Below are 13,918 nucleotides of genomic sequence, written 5' to 3'. Positions count from 1 at the left end.
AAAAAATATGTTTTTTTCTTTTCATCACCATATTCTGACCTCTATAACTTTTTTTGTAATTATGTATATGGAGCTGTTTGGAGGCTCATTTTTTGTGGGTTGATCTATACTTTTCATTGATACCATTTTGGGGTGCATATGACTTTTTGATCACTTTTTATTCAATTTTGTATGGGAGGTGAAGCAACCAAAAAAAGGCAAATTTGCCGTTTTTAATTTTTTTTCTATTTCGCCATTTGCCGCATGGATTAAATATTTTTATATTTTAATAGTATGGGCGTTTTTGCACTCTGTGATGCCCATGATGTTTATTTTTTAATTGCTTATGTATTTTTATTTTTATTTTGGGGAAAGGGGGGATTGAAATTTTATACTTAATATTTTCTTTAAAGAACCTCCATGCGCGTACATGTACGGCACTACATGGAAAGAGGTTAAATTACTTGTACCGTAATACAAAAAAGACTTAAAGGGGTGTTTAACACTTTTAGCACATACATCGATTGTCTGAGAGGGATGCATATAACAGCAAGGCTTGCATCTAGTGCTCCCCCAGCGATAGGAGCCGAATGTGCTTAACCAACATCCCTGTCTTCTCCCAAAAGACACAGAGTCTGCATAGAGGTTGGGGAAACCATATTCCCTATAGTGACCGCCCTCGTAGATACAAAACGAGCTTCAAGAATTTATTTCTCCTCAAGCACAATTATTTTATAATTAACAATCATTTCTATTTTCTGATTCTGGGGTGTCCCATGGGAGCGTCTTTTTCACTTTCCCTGGCAAGAGTTATATGTGGGCCTGGAAAGAAAATATATTTACAGTGTGGCCGATCCCTTTCACAGTGATATTATTTTGGTTTGGAAGGTATATTGATTACCTCCTCCTCATTTCTTATGTATGTAATAACTACTATAGTGTTGAGTGACAAGTGATTAGAAGCACAGATCTGCTCTGTTACACATAGGATTTACAGCTCTTTGGGTGAATTATAGTTTTATTAAAAAGGTGAGATACATTTATTATTGTCCAGCAATGTTAATAAGGACAGGCAGATGATATTTGGTGGCGTGAACAGATCTCCAGTATGGCCTACTGCCTGCTCTACAGACCATGTCCTGAGGATGCTGATATGGAGCCTCTGACTTGTGAAATGATTTAACAGGATCCACTACTGAACTAACATGCTCCTAGAATGAATCCTGTAATTCAGGGCTCATTCAGACAATCGTATGAATGGGTCCGCATCCATTCCACAATTTTGCAGAACGGGTGCGTACCCATTCACTTCAATGAGGCTGCAAAAGATGTCCACATCCATAGTTCCGTTCCATGGCCCTGCAAAAAATATAGAGCATGTCCTATTCTTGTCTGCAATTGTGGACAAGAATAAGAATTTTCTATAAAATGCGGAAGGCACACAGTCGGTATGCGTGTTTTGCGGATCCACAATTTGTGAATGTAACCTCAATCAGATGCAAAAGACTGAGTGCAGCTGAGCCATCTATAGTAGTTCAGATCCACTGACGCATGGTGAATGTATGAGAGAGCTGGAAAGCAGTGCAGCAGCACCTATAGCATCTTCAGCACACAGGATGGGATTTTATCATAAAACAGGTGAGTTTTATGAGCCTACACACACGATACATTCTCTCTTAATCACACACCAAGGGGTCTAAGCAGTGCAATTTCAGAGTTTTTTTAAAAATTTCATTTCTATTTGAAGGTTTTTCTGCATTTCTAGTGGTAGGAACTACAAACCGGATTCCAAAAAAGTTGGGACACTATACAAATCGTGAATAAAAACTGAATGCAATGATGTGGAGGTGCCAACTTCTAATATTTTATTCAGAATAGAACATAAATCACGGAACAAAAGTTTAAACTGAGAAAATGTACCATTTTAAGGGAAAAATATGTTGAATCAGAATTTCATGGTGTCAACAAATCCCAAAAAAGTTGGGACAAGGCCATTTTCACCACTGTGTGGCATCTCCCCTTCTTCTTACAACACTCAACAGACGTCTGGGGACCGAGGAGACCAGTTTCTCAAGTTTAGAAATAGGAATGCTCTCCCATTCTTGTCTAATACAGGCCTCTAACTGTTCAATCGTCTTGGGCCTTCTTTGTTGCACCTTCCTCTTTATGATGCGCCAAATGTTCTCTATAGGTGAAAGATCTGGACTGCAGACTGGCCATTTCAGTACCCGGATCCTTCTCCTTCGCAGCCATGATGTTGTGATTGATGCAGAATGTGGTCTGGCATTATCTTGTTGAAAAATGCAGGGTCTTCCCTGAAAGAGATGACGTCTGGATGGGAGCATATGTTGTTCTAGAACCTGAATATATTTTTCTGCATTGATGGTGCCTTTCCAGACATGCAAGCTGCCCATGCCACACGCACTCATGCAACCCCATACCATCAGAGATGCAGGCTTCTGAATAATAAGAGCCCCCCCCACCATGTGCCAGTAGCCAGAGCCCCCCATATCATGTGCCAGTAGCCAGAGCCCCCCCATATCATGTGCCAGAAGCCAGAGTGCCCCCCCTATCATGTGCCAGTAGCCAGAGTGCCGCCCCTTATGTGCCAGTAGCCACCCCTTATGTGCCAGTAGCCGTCCCTTATGTGCCAGTAGCCCCCCTTATGTGCCAGTAGCCACCCTTATGTGCCAGTAGCCCCCCTTATGTGCCAGTAGTCCCCCCTATGTGCCAGTAGCCCCCCTTATGTGCTAGTAGCCCCCTTATCATGTGCCAGCCCAGTAGTCCCCCCTTATCATGTGCCAGCCCAGTAGTCCCCCCTTATCATGTGCCAGCCCAGTAGTCCCCCCTTATCATGTTCCAGCCCAGTAGTCCACCCTTAACATATGCCAGCCCAGTAGTCCACCCTTATCATGTGCCAGCCCAGTAGTCCCTCTTATCATGTGCCAGCCCTGTAGTCCACCCTTATCATGTGCCAGCCCAGTATTCCCTCCTTATCATGTGCCAGCCCAGTAGTCCCCCCTTATCATGTGCCAGCCTAGTATTGTACCTATATAAAAAAAAAAGAAAACACTTATACTTACCTCCAGCGATGCGATGCAGGCCTCTTCCGGCCTGTGTCCCTCGCTGTACGGCTCAGGTGTCGCGATGATGTGCACCGCCCTCTGATAGGCTGCCAGCACTAGGCTGGCAGCCTATCAGAGGAACAGGAGGGGACACACCTCTCCCTCCCCTGCCACAGCACAGGCATCTGTATCGCCGTCCTGAGGATGGCAATACAGATGACTATGGAGATGAGCGCTTCCACAATGGAAGCGCTCATCTCCTGCTCTGCCCGGCCGCGGCCGCCCCCACTTGTCACCAGGGCCGCGGCCTTGCGGCACTCAGGCCTGCCGGTCTACCGGGAAATTTCCCAGTATCCCGGCAGGCTAGTCCGGCCCTGAATGAGTTTACATGACCAAACAGTATAAAAAGGTTATTGAATATAAATGTTAGGACAATTAGAACACTGAAAATTGTTATGCAGCCCTCCTAAGCAGTGAGAAAAGAGTTAGCTGGCATCCCCCAAAAAATGTTTGTCACCCTAATGATAATGATCTAGGTGCGCAGGTCCCCCAAGCCATCCAACAAAAATCAAGCAACTTTGAGGCTTACTGGCTCTCAGTCAGATGAGTCTCGGGTTCCTCCATCTCGATCTTCTGATTACGATCGAGGCATGCCCGGACGTGGTCGTAGGGTGTGAGGTTTGAGCTGATTTGGTTTTCTTTCTTAAGGGAGACGTTTTTTTCTCTGACAGCTCCTAAAGATGGCTGGAATCCTGCACACCATTTATTTGGAAGTGGACCTGAAGGATACAAGAAAGAATACTTTTGAATTTATTTTGATTGAGCTCGTGGAAAAGAAGGCTGGAACTGGGAGACATCTAATTTATAGTGTCCAAAACTTCCCTAAAACAGGTGTGTACGATGTAACTTTTCTTAATGAGAACCTTTGTTTGGAGGCATATGAATGGTTCAGAAACAACTCAGAAGATCCTGAATAAATGGGAGTGAAGATAACTCTGTTGTTTGGTCTGAAATTTCAATTGTAGTACATGTTTATAATCCTTTCACTGAAGTTAATTTGATTATGGACTTTTTGCTGAAATATTATGAATATGTGGGGAAACCTGTGCCTCAGAAGAATCATCTTGGTATCTTTAATTGTAAATACCGTTTCAAAGCTAAATTGAAAAAGGACCCACAGCGTGTGGGAGGTTTTAGTCACCCGCCGGCTAATTTTTTAGTGGCGGGGAATCGAGGTTACTTAATGTACCGTGGGCAGCTGTCATATTGCAGAAAATTCTATTCTTTTGGACACACTCAGGAGAGTTGTCAGAAAGGTGTATGTTGTAGGAACTGCAAGCAGGAGGGACATACTGCTGGGGAGTGCCCAACTCTTAAAGCATGTGATATATGTGGGAAAACAGATCACATGTATAGGAATTGTCCAAGTGCTGAAGCCCAAAGAGACAACAACATGAGGCAGCAGCAGATAGTTCAAGAGGAGCGGGAAAGGAAAAGGCTAACCTATGCTGCTGTGGCGAGTGAGGGTGTGAGGAGGGAAAGAAGAGAAGGGACTGTGTTGCGCCCTGCTACAAGACTTGATTGTGCAACCCTTCCTGAAGCACTTCCTGTAAGAAGCTTGGAGGAAGTTATAGATGATCTTCCAAGTGTGTCTGACCCAATAAATATTGAAGAATTTATGTCTGGAGAGGTGTCTGGAGGAGGGCGGTCTGGAAAGAGTCAAAGGGAGGGTGGTGGGGAGTCCAACACAGAAGAAGAAGAGATCTCTTCAGTCGTACGGAAGAGTAAGAGTGCCAAAAAGAGAAGGGGTTATACGAGTGGACCAGAAATCAGCAACCCCTACGAAAGCCAGCAAGAGGAGAGCATGGATTCTGCTGGAGGTGGCGAAACTGTATAACTTTGAGCATAAGCTACCTGGAAAATAAGGATACATTTCTAATGTTTTTTGGGTTTTTTTCGTAAAAAAAATAAAAATAAAGATAAAAAAAATATGGGTTTCAAGATCTGCTTACAGAATGTAATAGTATTTAAAAGTAAGATTAGAAGAACGGCGATTCTCGAATTTCTAGCACAAGAAGATTTGCAATTTTTCTTTTGCAGGAATGTGATCTGTGTGAAGTAGTAAGAGAAGAAGAGTGGATGTATGGAAAGTCTGTGTGGTCTGGGAGCGTGTTAAATATAAATGATGGTGTTGGCTTCTTAGTTAAAGGGAGAGATGTATCTTTAGTAAGTTACATGGTAATAGAAGAAGGGAGGTGTATATTAGCAAATTTTGAATATAAAAATGTGAAATTTTGTGTGATTAATATTTACGCACCTATAAATAAGAATGAACGGAAACTTTAGTTTCAGAAGGTGAGATTGTTTATCCCTGGGAGAATGTCAGTAATTCTTGCGGAAGATTTTAATTGTGATTTAGATAAGAGTCATATTGATGAGTCTGGGAAAGGGTTAATAGACTTACTTTCGGATTTTAAATTATGTGATATGCAAAATTTATGTAAAGTTGAACCTAAATTGAAGACCTATCATGCAGATAGTGGCAGATTTCATAGCAGGTTAGACTATTGTTTTGTATCACAAAATGTGTGTCCTTTAAGTTATAAACAGAAAGAAGTTGTTTTTTTGGGATCCTGAATGTGTGATATGTGAGTTGGATATAGAATCAAGAGGAGTGTATGGACGTGGATTGTGGAAATTAAATGTGAGTTTGTTGGAAAATGAGGATGTTAAAATGGATTATAGAGGATTGTATGAAAGTTGGTGTAGGAGGAAGAGTGAGTTTAGTGATATGTCTAAGTGGTGGGATTGGGTGAAAATGAAAACAAGGTATTTTTTTAAGAATTTAGGTTATAAAATAGCGACAGCAAAAAGAGAGCAGTATGTAAGATTGAATGCTAGGTTAAGGTATTTGTATAAATTAATAGAGGGGGGTGTTGATGTAAGTGAGGATATTGTGTGAGTGAAACGTGAGATATAAGAATTTTTGATCGAAAAAAGGAAGAAGTATAATTTACAGGGCAAAACTAGAAAATTTGGAGAAGAATGAAAAATGCACAAGTTTTTTTTTTTTTTTTAAAAGGTGTTTGGAAAGAGGCAGTGCATAAATGTATGTTATAATCAGAGTGGTAATGAGGTGAATGGAGAAGAAATGAAGGAAGAAGTTGCAAAAATTTTTGAAGAATTGTATGCTGAGAAATGGAGGGATGAAAGGTTGGAGGATGATGTGTAAAGTGTGATAGATAAGAGCTTGAATAAAGAAGAAAGAGTGGGGGTTATGAGGGATATAACAAGTAATGAAATATGGAGGGTGGTTAGCAGTAATGCAGAAAATAAGACGCCAGGGGAGGATGGTCTTCCGGTTGAATTCTATAGAAAGATGTGGGATGTGGTAGGAACTGATGTGGTAGCATTGTATAAGTTTATGTGGATGAATGGAAAAATGGCTGATAGTATGCGGTTGGGGGTGATTACCTCGATTCCAAAAAAAGGTAACTGTAAGGATTTAAGGAATTGGCGACCGATAACGTTGCTTAACCACCTCAGCCCCCAGTGCTTAAACACCCTGAAAGACCAGGCCACTTTTTACACTTCTGACCTACACTACTTTCACCGTTTATTGCTCGGTCAGGCAACTTACCACCCAAATGAATTTTACCTCCTTTTCTTCTCACTAATAGAGCTTTCATTTGGTGGTATTTCATTGCTGCTGACATTTTTACTTTTTTTGTTATTAATCGAAATTTAACGATTTTTTTGCAAAAAAATGAAATTTTTCACTTTCAGTTGTAAAATTTTGCAAAAAAAACGACATCCATATATACATTTTGCTCTAAACTTATTGTTCTACATGTCTTTGATAAAAAAAAAATGTTTGGGTAAAAAAAAAATGGTTTGGGTAAAAGTTATAGCGTTTACAAACTATGGTACAAAAATGTGAATTTCCGCTTTTTGAAGCAGCTCTGACTTTCTGAGCACCTGTCATGTTTCCTGAGGTTCTACAATGCCCAGACAGTACAAACACCCCACAAATGACCCCATTTCGGAAAGTACACACCCTAAGGTATTCGCTGATGGGCATAGTGAGTTCATAGAACTTTTTATTTTTTGTCACAAGTTAGCGGAAAATGATGATTTTTTTTTTTTTTTTTTCTTACAAAGTCTCATATTCCACTAACTTGTGACAAAAAATAAAAAGTTCTATGAACTCACTATGCCCATCACGAAATACCTTGGGGTCTCTTCTTTCCAAAATGGGGTCACTTGTGGGGTAGTTATACTGCCCTGGCATTCTAGGGGCCCAAATGTGTGGTAAGGAGTTTGAAATCAAATTCTGTAAAAAAATGACCTGTGAAATCCGAAAGGTGCTCTTTGGAATATGGGCCCCTTTGCCCACCTAGGCTGCAAAAAAGTGTCACACATCTGGTATCTCCGTACTCAGGAGAAGGTGGGGAATGTGTTTTGGGGTGTCATTTTACATATACCCATGCTGGGTGAGAGAAATATCTTGGCAAAAGACAACTTTTCCCATTTTTTTATACAAAGTTGGCATTTGACCAAGATATTTATCTCACCCAGCATGGGTATATGTAAAAAGACACCCCAAAACACATTCCCCACCTTCTCCTGAGTACGGAGATACCAGATGTGTGACACTTTTTTGCAGCCTAGGTGGGCAAAGGGGCCCATATTCCAAAGAGCACCTTTCGGATTTCACAGGTCATTTTTTACAGAATTTGATTTCAAACTCCTTACCACACATTTGGGCCCCTAGAATGCCAGGGCAGTATAACTACCCCACAAGTGACCCCATTTTGGAAAGAAGACACCCCAAGGTATTCGCTGATGGGCATAGTGAGTTCCTAGAATTTTTTATTTTTTGTCACAAGTTAGTGGAAAATGCTGAATTTTTTTTTTTTTTTCATACAAAGTCTCATATTCCACTAACTTGTGACAAAAAATAAAAACTTCCATGAACTCACTATGCCCATCAGCGAATACCTTGGGGTCTCTTCTTTCCAAAATGGGGTCACTTGTGGGGTAGTTATACTGCCCTGGCATTCTAGGGGCCCAAATGTGTGGTAAGGAGTTTGAAATCAAATTCTGTAAAAAATGACGAGTGAAATCCGAAAGGTGCTCTTTGGAATATGGGCCCCTTTGCCCACCTAGGCTGCAAAAAAGTGTCACACATCTGGTATCTCCGTATTCAGTAGAAGTTGGGGAATGTGTTTTGAGGTGTCATTTTACATATACCCATGCTGGGTGAGATAAATATCTTGGTCAAATGCCAACTTTGTATAAAAAAATGGGAAAAGTTGTCGTTTGCCAAGATATTTCTCTCACCCAGCATGGGTATATGTAAAATGACACCCCAACACACATTCCCCAAATTCTACTGAATACGGAGATACCAGATGTGTGACACTTTTTTGCAGCCTAGGTGGGCAAAGGGGCCCATATTCCAAAGAGCACCTTTCGGATTTCACTCGTCATTTTTTACAGAATTTGATTTCAAACTCCTTACCACACATTTGGGCCCCTAGAATGCCAGGGCAGTATAACTACCCCACAAGTGACCCCATTTTGGAAAGAAGAGACCCCAAGGTATTCGCTGATGGGCATAGTGAGTTCATGGAAGTTTTTATTTTTTGTCACAAGTTAGTGGAATATGAGACTTTGTATGAAAAAAATAAAATAAAAAAAATCATCATTTTCCACTAACTTGTGACAAAAAATAAAAAATTCTAGGAACTCGCCATGCCCCTCACGGAATACCTTGGGGTGTCTTCTTTCCAAAATGGGGTCACTTGTGGGGTAGTTATACTGCCCTGGCATTTTCCAGGGGCCCTAATGTGTGGTAAGTAGGTAAATGACCAGTGAAATCCGAAAGGTGCTCTTTGGAATATGGGCCCCTTTGCCCACCTAGGCTGCAAAAAAGTGTCACACATGTGGTATCGCCGTATTCAGGAGACGTTGGGGAATGTGTTTTGGGGTGTCTTTTTACATATACCCATGCTGGGTGAGAGAAATATCTTGGCAAAAGACAACTTTTCCCATTTTTTTATACAAAGTTGGCATTTGACCAAGATATTTATCTCACCCAGCATGGGTATATGTAAAAAGACACCCCAAAACACATTCCCCACCTTCTCCTGAGTACGGAGATACCAGATGTGTGACACTTTTTTGCAGCCTAGGTGGGCAAAGGGGCCCATATTCCAAAGAGCACCTTTCGGATTTCACAGGTCATTTTTTACAGAATTTGATTTCAAACTCCTTACCACACATTTGGGCCCCTAGAATGCCAGGGCAGTATAACTACCCCACAAGTGACCCCATTTTGGAAAGAAGAGACCCCAAGGTATTCGCTGATGGGCATAGTGAGTTCCTAGAATTTTTTATTTTTTGTCACAAGTTAGTGGAAAATGCTGATTTTTTTTTTTTTTTTCATACAAAGTCTCATATTCCACTAACTTGTGACAAAAAATAAAAACTTCCATGAACTCACTATGCCCATCAGCGAATACCTTGGGGTCTCTTCTTTCCAAAATGGGGTCACTTGTGGGGTAGTTATACTGCCCTGGCATTCTAGGGGCCCAAATGTGTGGTAAGGAGTTTGAAATCAAATTCTGTAAAAAATGACGAGTGAAATCCGAAAGGTGCTCTTTGGAATATGGGCCCCTTTGCCCACCTAGGCTGCAAAAAAGTGTCACACATCTGGTATCTCCGTATTCAGTAGAAGTTGGGGAATGTGTTTTGAGGTGTCATTTTACATATACCCATGCTGGGTGAGATAAATATCTTGGTCAAATGCCAACTTTGTATAAAAAAATGGGAAAAGTTGTCTTTTGCCAAGATATTTCTCTCACCCAGCATGGGTATATGTAAAATGACACCCCAACACACATTCCCCAAATTCTACTGAATACGGAGATACCAGATGTGTGACACTTTTTTGCAGCCTAGGTGGGCAAAGGGGCCCATATTCCAAAGAGCACCTTTCGGATTTCACTCGTCATTTTTTACAGAATTTGATTTCAAACTCCTTACCACACATTTGGGCCCCTAGAATGCCAGGGCAGTATAACTACCCCACAAGTGACCCCATTTTGGAAAGAAGAGACCCCAAGGTATTCGCTGATGGGCATAGTGAGTTCATGGAAGTTTTTATTTTTTGTCACAAGTTAGTGGAATATGAGACTTTGTATGAAAAAAATAAAATAAAAAAAATCATCATTTTCCACTAACTTGTGACAAAAAATAAAAAATTCTAGGAACTCGCCATGCCCCTCACGGAATACCTTGGGGTGTCTTCTTTCCAAAATGGGGTCACTTGTGGGGTAGTTATACTGCCCTGGCATTTTCCAGGGGCCCTAATGTGTGGTAAGTAGGTAAATGACCAGTGAAATCCGAAAGGTGCTCTTTGGAATATGGGCCCCTTTGCCCACCTAGGCTGCAAAAAAGTGTCACACATGTGGTATCGCCGTATTCAGGAGACGTTGGGGAATGTGTTTTGGGGTGTCTTTTTACATATACCCATGCTGGGTGAGAGAAATATCTTGGCAAAAGACAACTTTTCCCATTTTTTTATACAAAGTTGGCATTTGACCAAGATATTTATCTCACCCAGCATGGGTATATGTAAAAAGACACCCCAAAACACATTCCCCACCTTCTCCTGAGTACGGAGATACCAGATGTGTGACACTTTTTTGCAGCCTAGGTGGGCAAAGGGGCCCATATTCCAAAGAGCACCTTTCGGATTTCACAGGTCATTTTTTACAGAATTTGATTTCAAACTCCTTACCACACATTTGGGCCCCTAGAATGCCAGGGCAGTATAACTACCCCACAAGTGACCCCATTTTGGAAAGAAGACACCCCAAGGTATTCGCTGATGGGCATAGTGAGTTCCTAGAATTTTTTATTTTTTGTCACAAGTTAGTGGAAAATGCTGATTTTTTTTTTTTTTTCATACAAAGTCTCATATTCCACTAACTTGTGACAAAAAATAAAAACTTCCATGAACTCACTATGCCCATCAGCGAATACCTTGGGGTCTCTTCTTTCCAAAATGGGGTCACTTGTGGGGTAGTTATACTGCCCTGGCATTCTAGGGGCCCAAATGTGTGGTAAGGAGTTTGAAATCAAATTCTGTAAAAAATGACGAGTGAAATCCGAAAGGTGCTCTTTGGAATATGGGCCCCTTTGCCCACCTAGGCTGCAAAAAAGTGTCACACATCTGGTATCTCCGTATTCAGTAGAAGTTGGGGAATGTGTTTTGAGGTGTCATTTTACATATACCCATGCTGGGTGAGATAAATATCTTGGTCAAATGCCAACTTTGTATAAAAAAATGGGAAAAGTTGTCTTTTGCCAAGATATTTCTCTCACCCAGCATGGGTATATGTAAAATGACACCCCAACACACATTCCCCAAATTCTACTGAATACGGAGATACCAGATGTGTGACACTTTTTTGCAGCCTAGGTGGGCAAAGGGGCCCATATTCCAAAGAGCACCTTTCGGATTTCACTCGTCATTTTTTACAGAATTTGATTTCAAACTCCTTACCACACATTTGGGCCCCTAGAATGCCAGGGCAGTATAACTACCCCACAAGTGACCCCATTTTGGAAAGAAGAGACCCCAAGGTATTCGCTGATGGGCATAGTGAGTTCATGGAAGTTTTTATTTTTTGTCGCAAGTTAGTGGAATATGAGACTTTGTATGAAATAAAATAAATAAAAAAAATCATCATTTTCCACTAACTTGTGACAAAAAATAAAAAATTCTAGGAACTCGCCATGCCCCTCACGGAATACCTTGGGGTGTCTTCTTTCCAAAATGGGGTCACTTGTGGGGTAGTTATACTGCCCTGGCATTTTCCAGGGGCCCTAATGTGTGGTAAGTAGGTAAATGACCAGTGAAATCCGAAAGGTGCTCTTTGGAATATGGGCCCCTTTGCCCACCTAGGCTGCAAAAAAGTGTCACACATGTGGTATCGCCGTATTCAGGAGACGTTGGGGAATGTGTTTTGGGGTGTCTTTTTACATATACCCATGCTGGGTGAGAAAAATATCTTGGCAAAAGACAACTTTTCCCATTTTTTTATACAAAGTTGGCATTTGACCAAGATATTTATCTCACCCAGCATGGGTATATGTAAAAAGACACCCCAAAACACATTCCCCACCTTCTCCTGAGTACGGAGATACCAGATGTGTGACACTTTTTTGCAGCCTAGGTGGGCAAAGGGGCCCATATTCCAAAGAGCACCTTTCGGATTTCACAGGTCATTTTTTACAGAATTTGATTTCAAACTCCTTACCACACATTTGGGCCCCTAGAATGCCAGGGCAGTATAACTACCCCACAAGTGACCCCATTTTGGAAAGAAGACACCCCAAGGTATTCGCTGATGGGCATAGTGAGTTCCTAGAATTTTTTATTTTTTGTCACAAGTTAGTGGAAAATGCTGATTTTTTTTTTTTTTTTCATACAAAGTCTCATATTCCACTAACTTGTGACAAAAAATAAAAACTTCCATGAACTCACTATGCCCATCAGCGAATACCTTGGGGTCTCTTCTTTCCAAAATGGGGTCACTTGTGGGGTAGTTATACTGCCCTGGCATTCTAGGGGCCCAAATGTGTGGTAAGGAGTTTGAAATCAAATTCTGTAAAAAATGACGAGTGAAATCCGAAAGGTGCTCTTTGGAATATGGGCCCCTTTGCCCACCTAGGCTGCAAAAAAGTGTCACACATCTGGTATCTCCGTATTCAGTAGAAGTTGGGGAATGTGTTTTGAGGTGTCATTTTACATATACCCATGCTGGGTGAGATAAATATCTTGGTCAAATGCCAACTTTGTATAAAAAAATGGGAAAAGTTGTCTTTTGCCAAGATATTTCTCTCACCCAGCATGGGTATATGTAAAATGACACCCCAACACACATTCCCCAACTTCTACTGAATACGGAGATACCAGATGTGTGACACTTTTTTGCAGCCTAGGTGGGCAAAGGGGCCCATATTCCAAAGAGCACCTTTCGGATTTCACTCGTCATTTTTTACAGAATTTGATTTCAAACTCCTTACCACACATTTGGGCCCCTAGAATGCCAGGGCAGTATAACTACCCCACAAGTGACCCCATTTTGGAAAGAAGAGACCCCAAGGTATTCGCTGATGGGCATAGTGAGTTCATGGAAGTTTTTATTTTTTGTCACAAGTTAGTGGAATATGAGACTTTGTATGAAAAAAATAAAATAAAAAAAATCATCATTTTCCACTAACTTGTGACAAAAAATAAAAAATTCTAGGAACTCGCCATGCCCCTCACGGAATACCTTGGGGTGTCTTCTTTCCAAAATGGGGTCACTTGTGGGGTAGTTATACTGCCCTGGCATTTTCCAGGGGCCCTAATGTGTGGTAAGTAGGTAAATGACCAGTGAAATCCGAAAGGTGCTCTTTGGAATATGGGCCCCTTTGCCCACCTAGGCTGCAAAAAAGTGTCACACATGTGGTATCGCCGTATTCAGGAGACGTTGGGGAATGTGTTTTGGGGTGTCTTTTTACATATACCCATGCTGGGTGAGAGAAATATCTTGGCAAAAGACAACTTTTCCCATTTTTTTATACAAAGTTGGCATTTGACCAAGATATTTATCTCACCCAGCATGGGTATATGTAAAAAGACACCCCAAAACACATTCCCCACCTTCTCCTGAGTACGGAGATACCAGATGTGTGACACTTTTTTGCAGCCTAGGTGGGCAAAGGGGCCCATATTCCAAAGAGCACCTTTCGGATTTCACAGGTCATTTTTTACAGAATTTGATTTCAAACTCCTTACCACACATTTGGGCCCC

This window comes from Bufo bufo, chromosome 1 (genome assembly GCF_905171765.1).
Source record: "Bufo bufo chromosome 1, aBufBuf1.1, whole genome shotgun sequence".
In the NCBI taxonomy this organism is placed as follows: Eukaryota; Metazoa; Chordata; class Amphibia; order Anura; family Bufonidae; genus Bufo; species Bufo bufo.
Note: the sequence above shows the minus strand (reverse complement) of the source record.